Source organism: Gossypium arboreum, chromosome 11 (genome assembly GCF_025698485.1).
Source record: "Gossypium arboreum isolate Shixiya-1 chromosome 11, ASM2569848v2, whole genome shotgun sequence".
NCBI classification, from domain to species: Eukaryota; Viridiplantae; Streptophyta; class Magnoliopsida; order Malvales; family Malvaceae; genus Gossypium; species Gossypium arboreum.
Window position 1 is genome coordinate 55961936 of NC_069080.1, and position 17678 is coordinate 55979613.

The following is a 17678-nucleotide window of genomic DNA, read 5'->3' on the forward strand; positions in this document are numbered from 1 at the left end:
CTTTATTTCAAAAAAAAAAAATTTCAAAATTTTTACTATTCTGATATGAGTTTCAAGTCCGGTAATGCCCCTTTACCTATTCCGGCGAAGGATACGGGTTAGGGGTGTTACATTTTATTGGTATCAGAGCTACGATTTAGTCGATTCTAGGACTAACGTAGCACGCGTGAGTCTATTTATACATGCCATAAAGTGATAAAATGATAGTGTGATGATTTTTGACTATTAAAATGTGTTTGTTGTATTGTAATGAATCTTGATCCCGATCGAGCTGTAGCAAGCTTCTGACTATGAGAATTTGCGATATAACTTCACTTGGATATGTTTAAATTATTAAGTTGATTAGGTACGTATCATGTACTCGTATTTGAATTTTGATTTGGATTGAATTATAAGGGTATAAGTGATGCAATTTTGAAAGAGTGTTATGACTATAAATGTGATCTTTGTATGTGGCTATGGAACTGAAAGTTGAATGGTCGATAAGCATGTTGTGTTTGTATTCAAGTAATCTAAATGATATACTAATGTGTATTATTATATATGTATATGTACATGAGAATTGAGAGTTATGTATCCGGGCTAAGTCCCGAAGAGCATTCGTCCTGGTGTTATATCCGGGCTAAGTCCCGAAGAGCATTCATGCTAGTGATATATCCGGGCTAAGTCCCGAAGAGCATTCGTGCTAGTGATATATCTGGGCTAAGTCCCGAAGAGCATTCGTGCTGGTGTTATATCCGGGCTAAGTCCCGAAGAGCATTCGTGCCAGTGATATATTCGGGCTAAACCTCGAAGGCATTCGTGCTGGAATTATAAGACACTGTGTGTGCAAGCTCTTCAACCGAGCACTATGTGTGCCAGATCAGTAGTTGAGGCACTATGTGTGCGAGTTCTTCAATCGAGCACTATGTGTGCGAGATTGGTAATTGAGGCACTATGTGTGGGAGTTCTTTAATCAAGCACTATGTGTGCGAAATCAGTCAGTGGGCACTGTGTATGCGAAGTGTGTTTCATGTATGACCTCGTGTGAGATGATGGCATTGATTTGTAATAGTAAGTAAGACTTAAAGAGAAATTTCGTTAAACAGACTAAACATTGGTGAACTAATTAGAGTCGGAGATTATACAACATTGTGCTAAATTGGTAATGAAATAAGTTCTAGACATTAAATTGACAAGGTATGTGATATATATATACATTATAAATATGAGATTCTCGGTATATGCAGTTATATGTGCTATTGTGAATAAACACTATTTTGTTAATCATGTTCAAGAAATTATTTCGATTAAGTTTCGACATTTGAAAGTTGGTAAGAATTTCTGATGAATGGTGATAATTTTGGATATATGAGTTATGTGCTAGAATAAATCTCATGCCAGTATATTATATTAGGCTTTATGCTTATTCGACTGTATACGGGTAACGTTAACTATGAAAGAATGTGCTAAATGAAATAAATGTTCAGGTACGTGGAAGTTGATTTTTCCTTTGGAAATAAGTTAAGTTAAATATTGATGCAAGATGTTAACATAATCTTGTATCACTTATATATGTTCTTGAATTGAGAATTTAAAACCTTCACTCTTGTATCGATGGTTACTTGAAATAGCCAAGATAAAGGATAGTATTAAATTCTTATTGATAGTGTTTTATTGATGGATGGGTGTGTGAAAGATTATCTAAGTTATATGTATAAAAAAATTATAAGATGTTAAATGAGTGTTGTCATGAACCAAAAGAATATATATATTTGAGTTATTCAGGCCTTGTGCTTAGTAGGTTTGGGACCGTGAATTGTATACTAGGCTAATAGCCAAATTAGTTGATGGTCATCAAGTTTATTCGGACTTTGGGTTAAGTAGGCTTAAAACCTGTGTGTGGGGTTTGAGCCAATACCTAGTAGGTTCAGACCGGTGAGTTAAATTGTGTTATACCTATGTGCATTATTACCGAAATGAAAAGTAAGTGAGTAAATGTCAATTCTGTGGATCTCTGTGATTTATTAGTATCAAACTAAGAAGTTTTGTTAGTTAAAGCACTAAAGCGTAAGTTCGGAGTTGAGGAAACTAGGTGGGATCTAAATAACTCAACGAGAGAAAGTTACCCTATCCTATTTGCGGTAAGATTTTCGGGGACGAAAATCCCTAAAGGAAGGGAGAGTTGTGACAGTCCTAAATTTACCCTAGTCGGGAAGTGGTTTCGGGACCACAAAACCTAGTTAAAAATTTTGTAAAATATTAATTTCAGTGTTTTTGTTATGTGAATTACCTATTGTGAAAGTTGGGTGGTCTAATTTAGTTAATTGGATGCTAAATTATTTAGTTGGGATTTGATTGTATAAAGGAAAATTTTAGAAGTCTTTTTCTTAAAGTGGCCAATTGTTAACATGACTAAAATGTGGGTCTTGCATGTCAATTAGACCCCTTTTATTTTAGTGGACGGCAATGATGAAGGGAAATTTGTATCTTTGTGCTTTTTATATTAGTAAAATAATGATAATTGGTTTTATAATATGAAATAAATATAAATATTATAATGAGCACAAGGTGATAAAACAAAGCTATATGTTATTTCTTCTCACCTTTGCCGAGAATAAAAAAAGAAACTAAGGAAAGAAGGCTTTGGATAATCGACCATGGAGGTCTAAAATTCAAGGTAATTTCTTGATTATTTGAGCTTCATCTTGATGAATTGAGTTCCTTGCTTGGTACCCTCCTTGACCCATGTTTCTACTTATTTTATCTTTGAAAGTGATGTCTTGGGAACATTCGGTTATAGGGGGGAGTTTTGAATGTGAAAGCTGTACTAGAAATGGAATTTGGAGTGTTTAATGGACTCCATGTTGCTAAAATTTACATGAATAGAAATTTCTAAGCTTAAATTGTAAGAATTTGAGTTGTGTGGTTTAAATTGTCAAAGATGCATTTGGCAATTGATTATAATTTGATAAAGGGTGTAAAGTATTGATAGTTCTAAATGGTACATAGTTAAATGAAGATGGAAGCTTGATAAAATTTTATTTAGAATGAAAGTAGGAGAAATGTGTATTCGCCATGTTGTGATGAGTTGAATTTGAATGGTTGATGCTTTAGTTTATAAATGGTCATTAGATGAGTTTTAAACTTGTTAAAGTTTGATAATTTGGGGGTGTTAAATTGGGGAAAACGTGTAATAAAAATGGGTTGATAATGTTTGTTTGTTAATTGATGTTTGCACCATTGTCGAATGTGCTTAACATTAAGGCATGATTTAGTTAAATGCAAACTAATGGAAGAATGGAATTTAGCTTTGCCGTACATGTGTTAAAATGATGGAATTAGTAGGAAATGGGTATGAGCTTGTCAAATTTTTGAAATTAGGACCTTGTGAACTAAATGATATTCGGCAATGGTACTTTTTACATGAGGAATTCGTGTTAATTGTATTAAATAAGGTTGAGGTAGTTGCCGAATGTGTTTATAATTAAATAAGGTTAATAATAGAGCAATGAGTGGCTGGTAGAATCTAGTTAGTCTTCTTGTTATATTCGGCAATGAGTTTGTATAATTGGTTTGTAATAGATTAAATTTGTTTATTCAAGCTCAAGAGCTTAGGAGTCTAATTCGGATAAGAGAAAAGCTACCTAACCGAATAGTCGATCAGAATCGTTCGACAACTTCCGAGGTAAGTTCTTAAGTATTTGAGTTTGATTCCTTTGTAAGTTTTAAGTTTTTAAATGGGATGAATATGAATTAAGTATATACGTTAAGGTCAATGACTTTTCTAAATGATGGCATATATGATATTATGTTTTAAATATGTGAATGAGAACTTTACAGAGTAAATTTGTATAAATCTGCTTGGGACAGCAGCAGTAGTGTGCCTTGGAAAAATTACCATAAATTGTGGGAATTGAGTTAAAGGCTGAATAGATTATGTAATTAAATCTTGATGCGTCTAGTTTCGTATAAAAGAAATCGTGTAAGTAAAGGGGTTGCCGATAATGAGATTTTTTAAAGTTGTGTGAGACAGAGTCAGAATGGCTCCGAAATCCCCTGTCCAGTATTTGGAAAATCATTATAAATTGTACAAAAATGATTATAAGATAAGATTTATATGCTTAGACTCCTTAATGAGTCTAGTTTTTAAAAAAATAAACGAAAACATATTTTGGATTCTGTACAATGAGAAATTCAATTCTTAGTGAAGAGTAGTCAGAATAGTCAAGCAGTAAAATAGGGGAAACTTTAAGAAAAATCTGGTATTGATTAGCCAAACCAAAAATTCTGAAAATTTTGTGGATAGAAGATATACGAGTCTATTTTCATGGAAAATTAACGGCACATAATTTGGAGTTTCGTAGCTCCAGTTACAAATAATTTAACGACTGTTGCTCAGGAAAACAGCTTGTAGAGAATATGTGATTATGTTGTAAACATTGATAAAACTTGCTTTAGTTGCTCATAAGCTATTGATTAAACCGATACGTGAATTCTAATTTGTGACATTATAAAATGATATATGAGTGTTAGATGGATCTTTGATATTAAAATTGTGAAATTGTAAGTTTATAAGTATTCGAATATGAAATGATAGTATGGCTTGAAATTGAATTATTCATTGGAAAATGATAGATGTAGATTCAGCCAAGACAAAGTGTATACATGAAAGTTTATGTGGTATATGAAGTATATTTGGATAATTGTGATGTGAATATATGAAAATTTATATTTTGATTCAGAATTTTATGTGATGAATGTGAATGTGTATATATGAGATAAGGCCGAATGGCCAATGTGATGAACGTGAAAGTGTATATATATATTGTGGCCAAATGACAAACTATGGAAGGTGTGTTTTATTAGATATTTGATGAGGCAAATGAATTACAAATATGATAGTCGATGTGAATGCTGTAACATGTGAATAAATATGCATGAAACTTTGTGATGTAAATCCGGGATTTAAGACCCGATGACTATATGTGTTGACTATGTCCGGGTTAAGACCCGCTGACTACATCTGGAGATTTCATCTGAGCTAAAAGTCTCGCCGATAATCCGAGTAGAGTTTAAAGCTATAAGACTTTGCAATAAGAATTGCTTATAAATATGTTCAATGCGAAAGGTTAAACAGGTATGTACTCCGAGCTTATATGTGAGCTTGATTTGAACTAAATCATAAGGTAGTTATGTGATGCATACGTGAGCAATCAATGAGACTATTCCTATGATTATGTGGCATCGGATCAGTGTGAAAGGTTATGTGAAATTATACAATATATCTATGTTACATGAGCTCACTTTTATGTGAAAGTTTATCTGCCTATTGTATATGATGAGATGTGCATATTCGGTAAAGGGATGATATACCCAAAGGAAGAGTGAAATAAAAATACGAACAATCATGTTATAATTTGATTGTTATCTGTTGGCACAACTTAAAACTTACTAAGCATTGTAATGCTTACTCCGTTTACTTTGTTTCCTCTGTTTTATAGATCTCATTTGGAAGCTACTGGACTGGGATCGTCGAAGAACTTGTTACACTATCACTATCCACCGCTTGGTACTATTATGTTTTGGGTTATTTTATGGCATGTGTAGAATAGACCAGTGGCAGAAGAATATTTTGGCTAATGTATATAAGCCATGCGAAAATGGCATCTTTTGAATGTGTACTTATAGAAGTTTAAATTGTATCCCTGGCTGTCTTTAGTATTTATCTAAAGGAATGTTCTTTATTTCAACAAAAAAAAATTCAAAATTTTTACTGTTCTGATATGAGTTTCAAGTCCGGTAATGCCCCTTTACCTATTCCGGCGAAGGATACGGGATAGGGGTGTTACATTTTATTGGTATTAGAGCTACGATTTAGTCGATTCTAGGACTAACGTAGCACGCGTGAGTCTATTTATACATGCCATAAAGTGATAAAATGATAGTGTGATGATTTTTGACTATTAAAATGTGTTTGTTGTATTGTAATGAATCTTGATCCCGATCGAGCTGTAGCAAGCTTCTGACTATGAGAATTTGCGATTAACTTCACTTGGATATGCTTCAATTATTAAGTTGATCAGGTACGTATCATGTACTCGTATTTGAATTTTGATTTGGATTGAATTATAAGGGTATAAGTGATGCAATTTTGAAAGAGTGTTATGACTATAAATGTGATCTTTGTATGTGGCTATGGAACTGAAAGTTGAATGGTCGATAAGCATGTTGTGTTTGTATTCAAGTAATCTAAATGATATACTAATGTGTATTATTATATATGTATATGTACATGAGAATTGAGAGTTATATATCCGGGCTAAGTCCCGAAGAGCATTCGTGCTGTTGTTATATCCGGGCTAAGTCCCGAAGAGCATTCATGCTAGTGATATATCCGGGCTAAGTCCCGAAGAGCATTCGTGCTAGTGATATATCTGGGCTAAGTCCCGAAGAGCATTCGTGCAGGTGTTATATCCGGGCTAAGTCCCGAAGAGCATTCGTGCTAGTGATATATTCGGGCTAAACCTCGAAGGCATTCGTGCTGGAATTATAAGACACTGTGTGTGCAAGCTCTTCAACCGAGCACTATGTGTGCCAGATCAGTAGTTGAGGCACTATGTGTGCGAGTTCTTCAATCGAGCACTATGTGTGCGAGATTGGTAATTGAGGCACTATGTGTGCGAGTTCTTTAATCAAGCACTATGTGTTCGAAATCAGTCAGTGGGCACTGTGTATGCGAAGTGTGTTTCATGTATGACCTCGTGTGAGATGATGGCATTGATTTGTAATAGTAAGTAAGACTTAAAGAGAAATTTCGTTAAACAGACTAAACATTGGTGAACTAATTAGAGTCGGAGATTATACAACATTGTGCTAAATTGGTAATGAAATAAGTTCGAGACATTAAATTGACAAGGTATGTGATATATATATACATTATAAATATGAGATTCTCGGTATATGCAGTTATATGTGCTATTGTGAATAAACACTATTTTGTTAATCATGTTCAAGAAATTATTTCGATTAAGTTTCGACATTTGAAAGTTGGTAAGAATTTCTGATGAATGGTGATAATTTTGGATATATGAGTTATGTGCTAGAATAAATCTCATGCCAGTATATTATATTAGGCTTTATGCTTATTCGACTGTATACGGGTAACGTTAACTATGAAAGAATGTGCTAAATGAAATAAATGTTCAGGTACGTGGAAGTTGATTTTTCCTTTGGAAATAAGTTAAGTTAAATATTGATGCAAGATGTTAACATAATCTTGTATCGACTTATATATATTGTTGAATTGAGAATTTAAAACCTTCACTCTTGTATCGATTGGTTACTTGAAATAGCCGAAGATAAAGGATAGTATTAAATTCTTATTGATAGTGTTTTATTGATGGATGGGTGTGTGAAAGATTATCTAAGTTATATGTATAAAAAAAAATTATAAGATGTTAAATGAGTGTTGTCATGAACCAAAAGAATATATATATTTGAGTTATTCAGGCCTTGTGCTTAGTAGGTTTGGGACCGGTGAATTGTATACTAGGCTAATAGCCAAATTAGTTGATGGCTGTCAAGTTTATTCGGACTTTGGGTTAAGTAGGCTTAAAACCTGTGTGTGGGGTTTGAGCCAATACCTAGTAGGTTCAGACCGGTGAGTTAAATTGTGTTATACCTATGTGCATTATTACCGAAATGAAAAGTAAGTGAGTAAATGTCAATTCTGTGGATCTCTGTGATTTATTAGTATCAAACTAAGAAGTTTTGTTAGTTAAAGCACTAAAGCGTAAGTTCGGAGTTGAGGAAACTAGGTGGGATCTAAATAACTCAACGAGAGAAAGTTACCCTATCCTATTTGCCGGTAAGATTTTCGGGGACGAAAATCCCTAAAGGGAGGGAGAGTTGTGACAGTCCTAAATTTACCCTAGTCGGGAAGTGGTTTCGGGACCACAAAACCTAGTTAAAAATTTTGTAAAATATTAATTTCAGTGTTTTTGTTATGTGAATTACCTATTGTGAAAGTTGGGTGGTCTAATTTAGTTAATTGGATGCTAAATTATTTAGTTGGGATTTGATTGTATAAAGGAAAATTTTAGAAGTCTTTTTCTTAAAGTGGCCAATTGTTAACATGACTAAAATGTGGGGCTTGCATGTCAATTAGACCCTTTTATTTTAGTGGACGGCAATGATGAAGGAAATTTGTATCTTTGTGCTTTTTATATTAGTAAAATAATGATAATTGGTTTTATAATATGAAATAAATATAAATATTATAATGAGCACAAGGTGATAAAACAAAGCTATATGTTATTTCTTCTCACCTTTGCGAGAATAAAAAAGAAACTAAGGAAAGAAGGCTTTGGATAATCGACCATGGAGGTCTAAAATTCAAGGTAATTTCTTGATTATTTGAGCTTCATCTTGATGAATTGAGTTCCTTGCTTGGTACCCTCCTTGACCCATGTTTCTACTTATTTTATCTTTGAAAGTGATGTCTTGGGAACATTCGGTTATAGGGGAGTTTTGAATGTGAAAGCTGTACTAGAAATGGAATTTGGAGTGTTTAATGGACTCCATGTTGCTAAAATTTACATGAATAGAAATTTCTAAGCTTAAATTGTAAGAATTTGAGTTGTGTGGTTTAAATTGTCAAAGATGCATTTGGCAATTGATTATAATTTGATAAAGGGTGTAAAGTATTGATAGTTCTAAATGGTACATAGTTAAATGAAGATGGAAGCTTGATAAAATTTTATTTAGAATGAAAGTAGGAGAAATGTGTATTCGCCATGTTGTGATGAGTTGAATTTGAATGGTTGATGCTTTAGTTTATAAATGGTCATTAGATGAGTTTTAAACTTGTTAAAGTTTGATAATTTGGGGGTGTTAAATTGGGGAAAACGTGTAATAAAAATGGGTTGATAATGTTTGTTTGTTAATTGATGTTTGCACCATTGTCGAATGTGCTTAACATTAAGGCATGATTTAGTTAAATGCAAACTAATGGAAGAATGGAATTTAGCTTTGCCGTACATGTGTTAAAATGATGGAATTAGTAGGAAATGGGTATGAGCTTGTCAAATTTTTGAAATTAGGACCTTGTGAACTAAATGATATTCGGCAATGGTACTTTTTACATGAGGAATTCGGTGTTAATTGTATTAAATAAGGTTGAGGTAGTTGCCGAATGTGTTTATAATTAAGTAAGGTTAATAATAGAGCAATGAGTGGCTGGTAGAATCTAGTTAGTCTTCTTGTTATATTCGGCAATGAGTTTGTATAATTGGCTTGTAATAGATTAAATTTGTTTATTCAAGCTCAAGAGCTTAGGGAGTATAATTCGGATAAGAGAAAAAGCTACCTAACCGAATAGTCGATCTGTAATCGTTCGACAACTTCCGAGGTAAGTTCTTAAGTATTTGAGTTTGATTCCTTTGTAAGTTTTAAGTTTTTAAATGGGATGAATATGAATTAAGTATATACGTTAAGGTCAATGACTTTTCTAAATGATGGCATATATGATATTATGTTTTAAATATGTGAATGAGAACTTTCTGAGTAAATTTGTATAAATCTGCTTGGGACAAAGCAGATGAGTGTGCCTTGGAAAAATTACCATAAATTGTGGGAATTGAGTTAAAGGCTAAATAGATTATGTAATTAAAGCTTGATGCGTCTAGTTTCGTATAAAAGAAATCGTGTAAGTAAAGGGGTTGCCGATAATGAGATTTTTTAAAGTTGTGTGAGACAGAGTTAAAATGGCTCCGAAATCCCCTGTCTAGTATTTGGAAAATCATTATAAATCGTAAAAAAATGATTATAAGATAAGATTTATATGCTTAGACTCCTTAATGAGTCTAGTTTTTAAAAATAAACGAAAACATATTTTGAATTCTGTACAATGAGAAATTCAATTCTTAGTGAAGAGTAGTCGAGAATAGTCAAGCAAAGAAAATAGGGAAACTTTAAGAAAAATCGGTATTGATTATGTGACATTAAAAATAGACCCTAGCCGGAATGTGGTTTCGGGACCACAAAACCGAGGCATAACAATAATTTAAAATTTATTTCGATGCCTATAATATGTGTGTATTCATGTATGACATTTTTGATGATTGATTTAGTGTTATAAAGGAGAATTCCACTAGAAAGGACTTAGTAGTGAACTTTGAAAATACGATAGGAAAGGGGTGATGACTAATTAAAGCATGCATGCAAAATAATGGACTTGCATGTCAAATTCCCCTTTTACAAGTAATGGCCGCCATGACAAAGAATATGGGTTAAACATGTCATGAAACATGTTTTGTTGGGCATTAGGGAGAAATAGTAAACAAATAAGCATGGGTAAGAAAAGAATGAAAAAAATGTGTGTGAGAGAGTGGCATACCCCATTGCCGTGCAACCAAGAAGAGAAAACAAAAAATTTGTTCATGCTTGCTCTCTCCTTTTGGCCGAAAATACTAAGAGGAAGAAGGATTTTGCTTCATTTCCTTTGTTTAGAAGAGATCTAGAAGGTGATTTGGCTAAATTTGCATCAAGATTAAGGTATGTATGAGGTTGTGTTGGGAGTTTCATGCATGTTTTGGTTGCTAACTTGATGTGCATGTTAGCCATGGCTCAAATCTTTGGTATGCCATGGAAATGGTATTTGGCCAAAGTTGTTATAGTGATAAAGCCATTGCATGCTAAGTGTGAAGCTTGATGATGATGCATGCAAAGATGGATTGTCTACTCTTGAGTAAGACTATGAGTTTTCTCTTTGTTTTATTATGATTGAAGTTGAAAAGGAGCATGATTGTCATATTCGCCATGATGCATTCTTGAGCATGATTCATGCTTTTGCATGTTAGTTAAAAATTTGTGTTTTGGATGGCTATGGACACCTTGAAAATTCGCCATGCTCATATATGCATATATATGATTGCACATTATGTTTGGTTATGAACTAAGTGATGAATATATTGGTTTAAAGAAGAAAATGTGGAAGAATGCTTGTGAAATTGCAAGCACAATTCGGCCTAGCACACCTATAAGTGCTTGATGCTATATTATAAGTTTTGGGCCACAATGTGCAAAGCATTAATTAGTAAATTGCATGCTGTTTTTGTGAGGTATTAAGTGCAAATTTGACCTCAACATGTACATGAATATTCGGCCTTGGGTAGCCTATTGAAGGCCTTAGCATTTCCTTGATGCTCAAATAAATTGTATTGAATTTGCTTGATGTAGTATAAAATGTGCATGACCATTGTGTATTCAAGCTAAAGAGTGGCCATATGACCATTTAAAATCCTTGTCATATTCGGCCATAAGCAAGCACAATGAGGTTTTAATAAATTGAACTTGTTTGAATTAGCTCAAGAGCTAAGAGGGCCACAATTGGACAAGGGGAAGGAAAAGGTGATCGAATAGCCAAAAAGCCGTTCGACAACATCCGAGGTAAGTCCTCAAGAAGTGACCTTACTTGAATTATGTGAGATGAAGTATGGATGTGTATGATTATTGATTTATGTGTGTGTATGAGAAATTGAATGATACCCTGGGCTAAGTCCGGCGAATATGCTTGTGACTATAATTGCGTTTGAGCCTTAGTAACGAAAATGAATTATGTATGTCCAATGATAATTGATGTATGTGTTCATGGGAAATTGAATGATATCCGGCTAAATCAAGACAATTATGCTGGAAATTATATCCGGTTAAGACCAAGGCAATTGTGCTAGTGGCTATATCCGGCTAAGACCAAAGGCATTCGTATGAGTTATTCTATCCGGCTAAGACCAAGGCATTTGTGCACGTGATTATATCCGGTTATATTCGAAGAAACTTGGGCTGGAGGTGAGTGTTGGTTGCTGTAATGAATTCAATCAAGACACTCGAAAAGCCCAAAGGATAAGGTACGTTATATGTGCATTGAAAGTCGACATGTTTGAGCAACATTTGCTCAATCGACTAATGAATTGATTGATACTTTGTGAAATTATATAATGATGAAGTGTGAAGTAAGAATGTGTATAAATGAAATGATGCATTTGGCTATGTGAATGTATTGCTGTAATTAGAGTTGATTATATTCCTTGAGACTTACTAAGCATAAAAATGCTTACCCGTTGCTTTGGCTCTCGCTTTTTGTTAGATTTCGCTCAAGCAATCGGATTTGGGATCGTTGAAGTCAAGTCATCCACACTATCAAGCCTCCATTTTGGTATAAATTTTGGTTGAACTTAAGATGGCATGTATAGGACTACCTCATGTTTGTTGAATATGTTGTAATGTAAGTATGTACGGCCATGCGAAAATGGCTTGAAAAGGAAGCATGAACTTAGACTAATTGTGGTTTGTATATATATATTCGTGTCATGATGTGGCTATGGCTTGGAATTAGGAATGTTGGTCATATGATCAGCCATTGGTATGGTTAAAATGATCATATATGAACCTATGTATGGCAAGACTAGTTGATTCATGGAGACTACCAAATAGGTAAGCCCTACCTTAAAACAGATGCTGCCAGCTGCAGTGGCGTGAATGTGAAAAATCACCAAAATTCATAGGAATGGAATTAAATAGTGAATAAGCTATGTAAATGAACCTTGATGAGTCTATTTTCTTATGGAAGAAACGAAATGGTCATAGGAGTTACAGGTTAAGAGATATTAAAGCTATTGTGAGACAGGGCCAGAATGGTTTCTGGGTTCCCTGTCGCAACTTTAAAAATTAACTATAAATTATCCAAAAAGAATTAGGAGACATACCTTATATGTACAGATTCCATTTTGAGTCTAGTTTCATTAGAAACAAACGACACCAGCATTAAAGCCCTGTACAGAGAGATATTCAAGTTATACCGCGCGAAGGTCAGAGCAGTCGATCCCTGTAACATGGGTGACTTTAACTAATAAACTGTACCAATTGGCCCGACCAAAAATTCTAGAAATAAATCCATGGATGGATATATGAGTCTAAATTCAGGGAAAATTTACGAAATCAGTTTCCGAGTTTTGAAACTCGAGATATGATTTTTAAGGCGACAGTGATGCAGTTTTTCCAGCCTGACTCGAAATATCCAATGGATGGGCAAAACAAGTGAACTTGGCTTGCTAACCCCTCGTGTCCGACACCGGCGATGGTCTCGGGTTCGGGGTGTTACAGATTAGCTAAACTACAAATTCTGAAAATTTTGTGGATAGAAGATATACGAGTCTATTTTCATGGAAAATTAACGGCACATCATTTGGAGTTTCAGTAGCTCAGATTACAAATAATTTAACGATTTGTTGCTCGTGAAAGCGACTTGTAGAGAATATGTGATTATGTTGTAAACATTGATAAAACTTGTTTTAGTTGCTCATAAGCTATTGATTAAACCCATACGTGAATTCTAATTTGTGACATTATAAAATGATATATGAGTGTTAGATGGATCTTTGATATTAAAATTGTGAAATTGTAAGTTTATAAGTATTCGAATATGAAATGATAGTATGGCTTGAAATTGAATTATTCATTGGAAAATGATAGATGTAGATTCAGCCAAGACAAAGTGTATACATGAAAGTTTATGTGGTATATGAAGTATATTTGGATAATTGTGATGTGAATATATGAAAATTTATATTTTGATTCAGAATTTTATGTGATGAATGTGAATGTGTATATATGAGATAAGGCCGTATGGCCAATGTGATGGACGTGAAAGTGTATATATATATATTGTGGCCAAATGACAAACTGTGGAAGGTGTGTTTTATTAGATGTTTGATAAGGCAAATGAATTACAAATATGATAGTCGATGTGAATGCTGTAACATGTGAATAAATATGCATGAAACTTTGTGATATAAATCCGGGATTTAAGACCCGATGACTATATGTGGTGACTATGTCCGGGTTAAGACCCGCTGACTTCATCTGGAGATTTCATCTGAGCTAAAGGTCTCGCCGATAATCCGAGTAGAGTTTAAAGCTATAAGACTTCGCAATAAGAATTGCTTATAAATATATTCAATGCGAAAGGTTAAACAGGTATGTACTCCGAGCTTATATGTGAGCTTGATTTGAACTAAATCATAAGGTAGTTATGTGATGCATACGTGAGCAATCTATGAGACTATTCCTATGATTATGTGGCATCGGATCAAGTGAAAGGTTATGTGAAATTATACAATATATCTATGTTACATGAGCTCACTTTTATGTGAAAGTTTATCGCCTATTGTATATGATGAGATGTGCATATTCGGTAAAGGGATGATATACCCAAAGGAAGAGTGAAATAAAAATACGAACAACCATGTTATAATTTGATTGTTATCTGTTGACACAACTTAAAACTTACTAAGCATTGTAATGCTTACTCATTTACTTTGTTTCCTCTGTTTTATAGATCTCATTTGGAAGCTACTGGACTGGGATCGTCAAGAACTTGTTACACTATCACTATCCACCGCTTGGTACTTGTTATGTTTTGGGTTATTTTATGGCATGTGTAGAATAGACCAAAGGCGGAAGAATATTTTGGCTAATGTATATAAGCCATGCGAAAATGGCATCTTTTGAATGTGTACTTATAGAAGTTTAAATTGTATCCCTGGCTATCTTTAGTATTTATCTAAAGGAATGTTCTTTATTTGAAAAAAAAAAATTCAAAATTTTTACTGTTCTGATATGAGTTTCAAGTCCGGTAATGCCCCTTTACCTATTCCGGCGACGGATACGGGATAGGGGTGTTACAAAAGCTGGCTGACGAGCATCTGCGTTACCAATACCCCTGCCGGGTGCCCCACGTCTACGGCCATTACCACCGCGACCTTGTCCCCGACCTCTTGGCAATGGCGGTCCATCCCTCACAGGTTGAGCCAGTCGCACAGCCCCTTGTTCGGCCACCTGAGCCTGAGTGGCCCTCCTAGGACAATCCTTAATCCTATGCTCTCTAGACCCACAATGAAGACAAGCCCCAAAACGCTTCCAGCACTCTCACTGATGCATTCTGCAGCAATCCCCACAAGCTTGCGGTCTACCTGTGTTCATCGGAACTGCTCGAACCGGTTCCTCCATCCTAGCTCTCTTAGCATTTCGATTTCCAGCACCCGCTGGTCCAGCATCCCTCCTGAACCGATTTCGATCCCTATCACGATTCTTCCGTTCGGTTTGTTTCACCTCCTCGACTATCTTAGCCTTCTCTACTGGTGCAGCGAAAACTCGCTCTCTCTGCGGAGCTATGAGCACCCTTAACTCATCTCTGAGGCCATCCTCAAAACGAACGCTGCGCTCGTATTCGGTGGAAATGATGCCATTAGCATACCGACTCAATCGTAGAAACTCCGCCTCATATTTAGCAATGGTCTTATTTCCCTGAGTCAGATTCAAGAACTCCTTTCTGCGTGCATCCACATAGCTAGCTCCAACATATTTTGCCTTAAAGGTCTATTTGAACAGCTCCCATGTTACCCTCTCACCGGGTACCCTCTCTCACAATAATCCACCATCGACACGCTTCATCCCGCAAAGAACGCACCGCCCCTTTCAACTTCTTCTCTTGAGCGGTCCAGTCATCCATGATCCGCCTGTGGCTTCCAACCAAGATTCGGCCACATTTGGGGCCACTCCAGATCGCCTAAAAATCTCAGCTCAGTTGGCGAAGTCGTTCGAAATGGACCCCCTATTCATGGGCCCGATGTTAGCTCCGGCCACCCTTTCCAAAACCCTCAACATGGCCTGAGACAGAGCGTCATCCCCTGCGGCCTGGTCATACGGCCCATTTTCATTAACCGGTGGTGGACGTGCGTCGCCAGCTGGTATGTGTTCAGATGATTCAGATCCAGCTTGAGTGCTACCTCGGCCTCGACCACGGCCTCTTCCTCGAGTAGCCCTTGTACTCATAACGATTTATCGATTCACGAATTTTATGACATTAGTTTCTTGGTTCCACTGCTTTATTACGAAATGTCTTATGAATGATAGAGTTTGAGTTATTTACGCATAATCGAAATTTAGCTACGGTCCCGCTTTGTGGCCCTAATACTACCTTATCAATAGCACTATCTCTAAGGCTCAAGACTATCTACGATATTATTTCCATCCGATTCCATATAAATATTTAAAGCGAAAAAGAACACTTACGACTTGGTGCCGGAATTCAGTGTGCCACTTCCTTATCAGTCCATAAAAACCCATGCTTTTGTTACCGAAAATAAAAAAAAATTCATTTGAAAACACTTTTATTTTAAAACTATTGATTTAACCTCGTTCAATAGAAAAACTTTGAACAACTTTGAAAAACTTATAGAAAAAACTTTTATTTTTTATTTTTTTTTGAAAAGATTTTCGGACTCGATCCACAGCCGAGTTGTTGGAACCAGGCTCTGATACCACTAAATGTAACACCCCAAACCCGGCCTAGACGTTATGACCGGATCTGATGCGCCACATCGAAGCGTTCAAAACATTCCGTATTACTAAGTTGAAAAACTTAGTTGGTGTTGTAAAAGACACTTTTAAAAGTAGGTTAAAGTGAATGGAAGCTGTGCACCAAGTAAGAAACCAGGAAGAAGAGGAGGTGAGTCCATCGGACTGCTTAAGTACCAAGTTCCCTTCGGATCCAATCCTAGACATGCACACCGCCATTGCCACACTTTAACATCTTGTATAATTTTGAGAAAAACCGTTTGGTTATGTCCATCTTAAGAAAATGATTAAGGTTGAAAACGTTTGCTTAGCGGAAGTCTTACTTGTGTTCGTGTTATTTTGAAACCTTTTAATGTTTTTTGAAAATGCGTCCTAGAGCTAATCCATTCCGTTAATTATCATAGTTCAGTTTTATCATAATAGAGTTAAATACTAAAGAAACAACCCAAACCATAAAATAATTAGCGGCCTTATTACAAAAAACCCAAAACCAAAAACGAAAAATATGGAAAATCTAGTTCACCAGAAGAAAATGAATTGGCAGAAAAAGTGTAGCCACTCCGAATCCCGCCCAGCTCCAAGTCCACCAACTAGGGCTCACCTGCAAGGATGGAAGAAAATGGGGTGAGTTTGGGAAAACTCAGTCTATACAGAAACCCATCCAAAGCCCAAATCAGCTCGAGCCATTGTGCCTAAGCCCCACTCAGATAACAGTACACAGTGGACCAAAGCCTTTTTCAGAACACAGTAGCAAGGCCTTAGCCCTTTTTAACATAACAGTGTGGCCCAAAGGCCCAAAGATAGTAACATAAGTAACAATAGTAGTAATGCATGCAAACCCATCCGGGAGACTACTCAACCCAAAGAATCGCTACATTGCCTGCACCATTTCTACACTCCATGTGGGAATATCTCAACCCACCCAAATTTCTACATTCCACAAAGGCGAAAGAACGCTCAAATATCAGTAAGTTGAGGCCAAGCCTCCAGTACGTGGATGAACCACTTTCAATACTTCCTCCATCAATACCCCAATCCCATGCAATAGATATCAATAAAAGCATATCATGTACAATACAGTATCAATCAATCATGTAGTTTAGCCAATCTAAAAACCTAGGGGTATATCGGTAATTTTGCTCTTTAGGGGTCATTTTCGTACTTACACAACTACACAAGCTATTTCAGTAATTTTTAGCTGTTCTATGCAATTTGGTTCCACCATCTAACTAACATGCTACTTTGCCCATTTCTTACCCATATTGGTCCGTAAGCCCATT